This window comes from Coenobita brevimanus, chromosome 116 (genome assembly GCF_032717465.1).
Source record: "Coenobita brevimanus isolate Jiangsu-jjx chromosome 116, ASM3271746v2, whole genome shotgun sequence".
Classification (NCBI taxonomy): domain Eukaryota; kingdom Metazoa; phylum Arthropoda; class Malacostraca; order Decapoda; family Coenobitidae; genus Coenobita; species Coenobita brevimanus.
In genome coordinates, this window is record NC_137069.1 from 44,193,931 (window position 1) to 44,202,274 (window position 8,344).

Genomic DNA, 8,344 nt, shown 5'->3' on the forward strand with positions numbered 1-8,344 from the left:
CGAGGAAAATAAATGCGAGTGATATCCGTGGAAGTGTGTAGGACGAGCGTGAGTGACGATCCCACTGAACTACCATCATTTTCAGGTGAGTATTGCTTTCATAAATTCCACGTGAGATTTTTTTCCCGATGCCTCTTGTGTCTCGGTCATATACTGCTGTTCTCTTCATCTTCTAATTTTCCTCTTCTCTTCCTGTTCTATTCTTCCTCTTCTCTTCCTCTTCTAATCTTCCTCTTCTTCTTTCTTCAGACTTCCTTCCTTTTGACTATCCTTCATTCCTGCTACCCTCTCCACGACTCCTTCTTCAAGCAACACTTAATTCTTCCTTCATTATCACTGCTAGCCTGTTATTCTGTGTGTGTGTGTGTGTGTGTGTGTGAGTGATTGTTCAGTTTCCTTTTCTCATCACTCAACATTCCCCCCCCCCTCTCTCTCTCTCTCTCTCTCTCTCTCCACACAGTCCTTCAGTTTCATTCCTTTCATTTTTTAACATTTTTTCCTTGAGCCAAATTTCCTCTTCCTCCCTTTCTCTTTCCTCCCCTCCTCCTCACCCTTTTTTCTCTCCCTCTCTCCCACCCTCTCTTTCTCTCACCCCTCCTTTTCTTCACCTTTTTTTCTCTCCCTCCCTCCCTCCCTTTCTCTCATCCCTCCTCCTCCTCAACCTTTTTTCTATCCCTCCCACCCTCCCTTTCTCTCACCATTCCTCCTTCTCACTCTTCCTCTCCCTCATTTTTTTTTCTCTCCCTCCCTCCCTCCCCCCCGTGGGCAGCCACCTTGTCGTGGTGGGGGGGCTTGCGTGCTCCGGTGATCCCACAAGCCTGCCCGTGGATGTAACGACATCTGGCAGGGTCTCCCATGTGGGTAGGGTTGTGGGTGAGGGGTCTGACTAAGCGCTGCCCGAAACGTAGGCTACCCGTATAGGTCATCGGTTCCGCCCTCCAGAGGGATCGCGTCAGTGCTGTCCTGAGTTGGTTGGTTGGGTGTCTGGGCTGAGGGGTGTTGAGGTTGGAGGTCTTTGCACTGGTGGGAGCAAACTTTCGAATCACAGGGTGTCCTTTTTGGGACACCCTCTGGGGACGAGGTACCCCGCTCCCATCAGAACGCGCTCGGTCCCCTCACTTCTTGGTAGGCGGTTTCCCTTGGCTCCTGGTGCCAATTTTTTTTACACTAATGTATTTATGGATACAGAGAACCTTTCTTTACCCACTCGTGTGGTCAGTGACCAGCCGCACGAGTCGGCATCAACTGGTCACTCTCTGGCCGACGACCCTGTACCCTCCAGGTCGTCTGCCAAAATTGTGAATCGCGATGCCTTTTCTATGGAGCTCTTACCTGGTGTTTTTGTTAATAACTCTTACACAAAATATGTAGTCATTAAAATGGATAATGGTACTTCTTTCCGGAACCTGAATTGTTTTCAGATTCACAGTGGTCTAGTTTCAGCATGTGGATTTACCCCGAAGATCTCCTTACAGGGTGATGGTTCTCTATTGCTAGAAGCTAGGAATGAAGAGTAGAGTTCACGCATCCAGTCCCTAACTATGGTCGCTGGTTATCCTGTAACTGCCTCTCATCACTTGGTCCTAAACCAGGCCCGAGGGGTTGTGTATTCTCGTGACTTGATCTCATATTCTGATTCTTCCCTCTTAGAGGGGCTGGCTCCTCAGGGTGTTGTAGGAGTACAGAGAATTATGAAGAAGGTTGATGGGGTTTTAACCCCCACGCCCACTCTTATCTTGACATTTGACCATCTTACCTTGCCGGAGGTTATCACTGCTGCGTGGTGGAAGCTAAAGGTTAAACCTTATGTTCCCCGACCTAGAAGATGCTATTATTGTCAAAGATTTGGTCACGTCCACCGTTCTTGCAGGCGGGAAGCGTCTGGCCTTCCTGAAGTCTGTGGAAATTGTGGTGGAATTTCTCATGGTATAGATGATTGTTCTCAACCCTCTAAATGTTTGAACTGTAGAGGAGCACATGCAGCCTCCTCAAGGGATTGTGAAGTATACAAATATGAATACAAGATCATTTCTGTCTGAACAAAGGAGAAAATTTCCTTTTCTGAGGCAAAGGCCAGGGTAAGGTAGTGGTTCATTCGCCCTGGGGTTACCTTTGCTGCTGTGTTGTCTCACCATAAAGCTACCCGGCAGGTGCCCCTGCCATCACACAATGCCCCATCAAATTCTCGGGGTTCTACTTCCCAGCCTTCTCGCCTGGGGGGGTTCCACTGAGAGAGTGCAGCCTGGAAGCAGCTATGCTTCCTCCAGGGAGGTGCCTCCTGTCTCTGGGGGTGTCCCCTCTGCAGTGGTTCTTCCAGCGTCTGGGAGTGCCTCCCCCATCCCAGTTCCTCCGGTTCCTCCTGTGACAAACACCCGTGTCGATGCTACACTTTGCTTTGACACATTCAAAACTCCCGATGTCCTTCCTGTGTATCCTTGTCCTGACATCTAAAAAAAAAACAGCATCTCTCATACTTCTGTATTAGCTGCTACTTCCGTACTGACTGCTGCTCCTGTACCATCTGCCCGCTCTGCTACTGTTGCTCACTCTTCTTTAAAGTGTGGCACTATAGTTTCTAATGCTTTAAGTTCTGGTGCAGAGATGGAGGTTGCATCTGCCAACCTCAAACGAGTGAGGAGTGAGGAGTTTTTGGGTGACTCCCCTCCTTCTAAGGTTCAAACTTCTGTACCACATGAGGATTCTGAGGGGGCTCTTCGCTCGACAACCCAGCCAGTGGTCGCGTCTAAATCTGTGGGTGTTCATGATGGCCCTTCTAGGATTCCCGTCCCTGCCTCTTCCTCAGGTGTGGTGGGGCCTGGGTCTTTATATACTCATAGAGCTCAGTCGCTTACTCCCTCTGATCCATCATCCAGCGGCCAACCTTTGGATGATTTGGATGGGGGGGGTTTGGTTGGCCCCGAGGTGCCAGCTGAACCCTCACATGGGTGTGCGGACGGGTCACGTGGGTCTTCCAAGAAGGTCTCTGTGCTTCGGACTCATTCTGGCGATGGGCGGGACATGTCTCAGGGTAAGGGTACTTCCACCCACGGAAACTCAAAATCTTCATTGCCTTCTCGGTTGGTGAGGCAGAGCTCCACACCTAGGAAGAAGGGCTTTCACTCCCTTCCCAACGAGGTTGCTACATAGCTTACTAAGTTCATAATATTTAATACTAATCACTATTGCTCGATCGGTACAAATCTGTCTTCAGTGGAACTGTAGAGGTGCCATGGCAAATTGGGAAGACTTGCAGTTATTACTTTCCACTCTGAACCCACTATGTGTGTGTCTTCAGGAGACAATGGTGGGGGACAGACAGTTCCCTTCCATTAGGGGGTATAAGGCCTTCCATGCATCTCCTCCTGGTGGTCACAGCGGTGGCTGTGCAATTTTGTGCCGTTCTGATGTCCCCTTTATTTCCTTTGAGATTCAGTCCCCCTTTCAAGTTCTAGCCGTACAGATGCACGTTGGGAGGTGCTATACCATTTGTTGTCTGTACCTTCCACCTTCCGTTCCTGTTATACGTGCTGATCTAGAAACCCTTATCAGCCAACTTCCACCCCCTTTCCTACTCCTTGGTGACCTTAATGGCCGCCATCCTTTGTGGGGTGACTCACTTTCAAATCCCCAGGGTGATCTTCTTGCCTCTTTGGTTGGGGATTTAGATTTGGTTGTCCTAAATGATGGAAGGCCGATCCATTTTCATGTTCAGACTGGCACGTATTCTGTCATTGACCTTACCATCTCCTCCTCTAACTGTGCCCTTGATTTTTCTTGGGAGGTTTTGGATGATCTACATGGTAGTGACCATTACCCTGTAGTGGTCCAGCCTATTCGCTCTGTTCCTGTAGCCCATCTGCCACGCTGGTGTCTGAACAGGGCTGATTGGTCTCTCTTTGAGGAACTATGTGTATTTGCCAACAGGGTTACTGATTTTTCAACTATTGATGATGCCGAATGTTATTTTACTAAGACCATTTTCTCAGCAGGGGTTCATTCTATCCCACGGACTTCTGGTGTTTTTTTCCCGGAGACCTGTGCCATGGTGAAATGATGACTGCTTCACAGCAAAGGGAACTTACAAACCAGCTGCTTGTCGGTATTTTGCCAATTGTAATGTTGTTTTTCTAAAAATACAGTTTTGCAAAGCACGTGCTCACTATAGATGGGTCATGAAGAATGCTCGCCGTAACTCGTGGAGGTCGTATGTTTCTACAATTACATCTTCAACTTCACTGTCTGTGGTGTGGAAAAAGGTGCACAAGATATCTGGTAGGTTCTCGCCCCCCTCCCCTCCGGTGTTGCGCCTTCACGAAGAACTTGTGTCTGCACCAGATGCAGTAACCTTTGCTTTTGCAGATCAGTTTTACGCTGTCTCCACAAAGGATCCTTCTCAGCCATTTGCCACCTGTCGTAGGAATCAGGAGAGGCTGGGTCTTGACTTTCGCTCTCGTGGTGGAGAGCTGTATAATTTAGATTTCAGCCTCCGTGAGCTACGTGCTGCCCTTTCAGAGTGTCATGACACTGCTCCTGGGCCTGACGATATTCCATACGCTATGCTGCGTCATCTTCCGACTGATTCACTTCAGTTTTTATTGGACCTTTTTAACAGGGTTTGGAGTGAGGGCTCTATTCCGAGGAGTTGGAAGTTGGGTATTGTCCTCCCCTTTCCCAAGCCTGGTAAAGACCATTCCCAAGTCTCCAACTATCGCCCTAACAGTTTAACATCATGTGTGTGCAAGCTGTTCGAAAAGATGGTCAGTGTCAGGCTTATGTGGTTTCTGGAGAAGGGTTGCTTTCTCTCTCCGTCGCAGAGTGGTTTCCGTAAATTACGGTGCACTTCAGACAACCTTATCAGGCTTGAGGCGTCAATCTGTGAAGCTTTTGCCTCCAAGCAACATCTTGTGGCTGTGTTTTTTGACCTTGAAAAGGCTTATGACACTGCCTGGCACCATGGCATCCTCCAACAATTTCATGCCTTTGGTTTACGTGGTCGCCTGCCTGTGTTGCTTGGAGACTTCTTGACTGATCGTGTATTTCAGGTCCGTGTGGGTTCTACCCTCTCTGCGTCACTGTGCCAGGAGGAAGGTGTCCCGCAGGGGAATGTCTTAACTGTTTCCCTGTTTGCAGTGGCCATTAATGGTATCGTTGACACTGTGCCTGCTGGGGTATCCTCATCCCTTTATGTGGATGACTTAGCTATATGGTTTTCTGGCTCCCGCATGTCTGCTATTGAGCGGCGGATGCAACTTGCCTTGGACAAGATTTCTGCCTGGACCCCTTCCAAGGGTTTTCGGTTTTCCCCTTCAAAGACTGTGGCTATGCACTTCTGTAGGATGAGAGGGGTACACCCGGACCCTGATCTCCAGCTTTGTGGCAGGAGACTCTGTTGTGTGACAGAGACGAAATTCTTGGGCCTGACTTTTGATTGTCGTTTGACATGGGTCTTACACTTGGCAAATCTTAAAACATCATGTATGAAGGCTCTCAATCTATTGAGGGTTCTGTCCCATACATCTTGGGGTGCTGATCGAAGGACACTCTTGCATTTGTTTCAGGTATTTGTAACCTCTAAGTTGTCATATGGCTGTGAGGTATATTCCTCTGCCACAGAATCAAGACTAAAAACTCTAGATGCTGTCTATCATACTGGTCTTCGCCTTGCAACTGGGGCTTTTCGGTCCTCTCCAATTCCCAGCTTATTGGTGGAAGCTGGTGTGCCTCCCTTAGATCTACTGTGTCAGTCTGTTGCAGTGCGGTGCTGGCTCCGGATTCGTTGCCTTCCAAACTCACTTCTCTGTGAGGGTGTGACGAAACAGTCTTGTCTTTTGTGTTATAGTAGACAACCTCGCTTGCCTCGCCCATTTGGCTATAGGGTTCAGGATATAATGGAGGGGTTTGGTTTTTTGGCAGTACTTGTCAGTCCTGTTCGGATCCCGAGAGTTGCGCCTTGGATATTGCCCAACGTAACTTTCTGCACGCCTATTGCAGGTTCAAAGGATTTTGTTGCTCCTCAGTGTCTTTTAAGGTTATTTTTAGAACATTCTTCTAGTCATGGTGGTTCTGTGCCTGTGTATGCTGATGGCTCTAAATCCGCATCAGGTGTTGGTTTTGGAGTGGTATTTCCCAATTTTAGCCGTGGAGGTAGTCTTCCTTTGGTTGCCTCAGTTTTTACTGCGGAGTTGTCAGCCATCATTTTAGCCCTGAAGTTGGTGTTTGTTCATCCTGACAATTATTTTACTATTTTTAGCGACTCTTAAGGGGTGCTTTTGGCCCTGGACTCTTTTAACTCTTCCCATCCCTTAGTTTTGGCTATTTTGGAGTGGCTGTTTCTCATTCGTCGTCAGGGGAAGAGAGTAGATTTTTGCTGGGTTCCCGCACATGTTGGTGTGGTGGGCAATGAGACTGCGGATGCATTGGCCAAGGCTGCGGCTACTCACCAGCCCCCAACAGAATATCCATTTCCTGCATCTGATCTAAAACCTTACTTGCGGGACAGAATGCATGTGTGCTGGCAGAGACGCTGGGATGGTGTTGCTCATAATAAGCTAAAAGAGGTCTTCCAGAGAGTGGTTGTGCCAAGGGTTCTCCCTTCCATGCCTCGGCGATTGGAGGTAGCTCTTGCTAGGCTTCACATTGGGCACTCTCGGCTTACACATGGGTTCCTGATGAGTGGCGAGACTCAACCGTACTGTGATAATTGCTTTGTTCCCCTTACTGTCCGTCACTTGCTGGTTGAGTGTCCAAGTTTGGGGGACCTGCGTCGGAAATTCCTCCATAGGCATACAGGTGTAGATGGTGCCTACTGTCTCTCCTCGATGCTTGGGGGAAGTCCGTAGCGTTTTTACTGATGTTTTTGGTTTTCTTCAGGAGGCGGGCCTCCTTCCACTTTTATAAGAAATTGTTCTCTCTTTTAACTATTTTTATTATTTTCAGTGTATTATTTCTAGAAAAAGTTATTAACTATGCACAATTTGTTTGCCATGTGTTTTAGCTTGTTGTCCGGCGGCATATGACCTTAGCAGTTGCGCCGCCAGTTTTTACTAGAATCAATCAATCAATCAATCAATCAATCCCTCCCTTTCATTCCTTCTCCTCCTCACCCCTCCTCCTCCTCCTCCTCCTCCTCACCCCTCCTCCTCCTCCTCCTCACCCCTCCTTCTCCTCACCCTTCCTCCTCCTCACCCCTCCTCTTGCTCGCCCTTTTTCTCTCCCTTCCTTCCTTACTCTCACCCCTCCTTTACCTCACCCCTCCTCTTCCTCGCCCTTTTTTCTCTCCCTCCCTCTCTCCCTTTCTCACACCTCTCCTTCTCACCCCTCATCTTCCTTACCTTTTTTTCTCACCCTCTTTCCCTCTCTTTCTCACACCCTTCATTCTCCTCCTCGCTCTTTTTTCTCTTCCTTCCTCCCTCCCTTTCTTTCACCCCTCCTCCCCCTCACCCCTCCTCTTCCTGACCCTTTTTTCTCTCCCTCCTTTTCTCGCTTTCTTTCATCTTTTATCCTCCTCCTCACCCTTTTTTGTCTCCCTGCCATTCTCCCTGTCGCTCCGCCTCCTCATCCGCCTCATCCTCACCATTTTTTCTCTCCCTCCGTCCGCCCCTTTCTCTCTCCCCTCCTCCTTCTCACCCCTCCTCCTTCTCACCCCTCCTCTTCCTCACCCTTTTTTCTCTCCCTCCTTCCCTCTCTTTCATCTCTTCTCCTCCTCCTCACCCTTTTCCTTCTCCCTCTCTCCTATTCTCTTACCCCTTCTATGTTCTCTTTTAAGGGGTACCTTCATGAAAATTTGTATTTCTTTGTGCTCCTGTGAAGAACAAGATTGCTAATTTGATGGAAGAAGAGGTGTGAATGATGATGATGATGATGATGATGATGATGATGATGATGATGATGATGATGATGAGGAGGAGGAGGAGGAAGAAGAAGAGGAGGAGGATAGTGCGATGATGATGATGGTGATGATGATGATGATGATAAGGAGGAGGTGGAGGAGGATGGTGTGATGATGATGATGATGATGATGATGATGATGATTGTTTGACTGATTGATAATGATGATAGATGAAGATGATAAAAAGAGGTTTGGATGATGATGATGATGATGATGCTTTAACTATACTCGTTTCACCTTACCTTGGCCCAGATTTTCGTCCATTTGCAGCTTATTATACACGTAGTTCAGTGACAGAAAATGACACTGCTACGGCTCTACATCCTTCCCATAGGCCATGTTAGAGTGAAAGGAACATAGATATTTTTACTTATATTTATTGGTGACTTTTTTATAACTATGCCCAAGTTTTTGCTGTGAGGTTCCAATGAGTCTCCTTGGTTACTAGTTAAATTT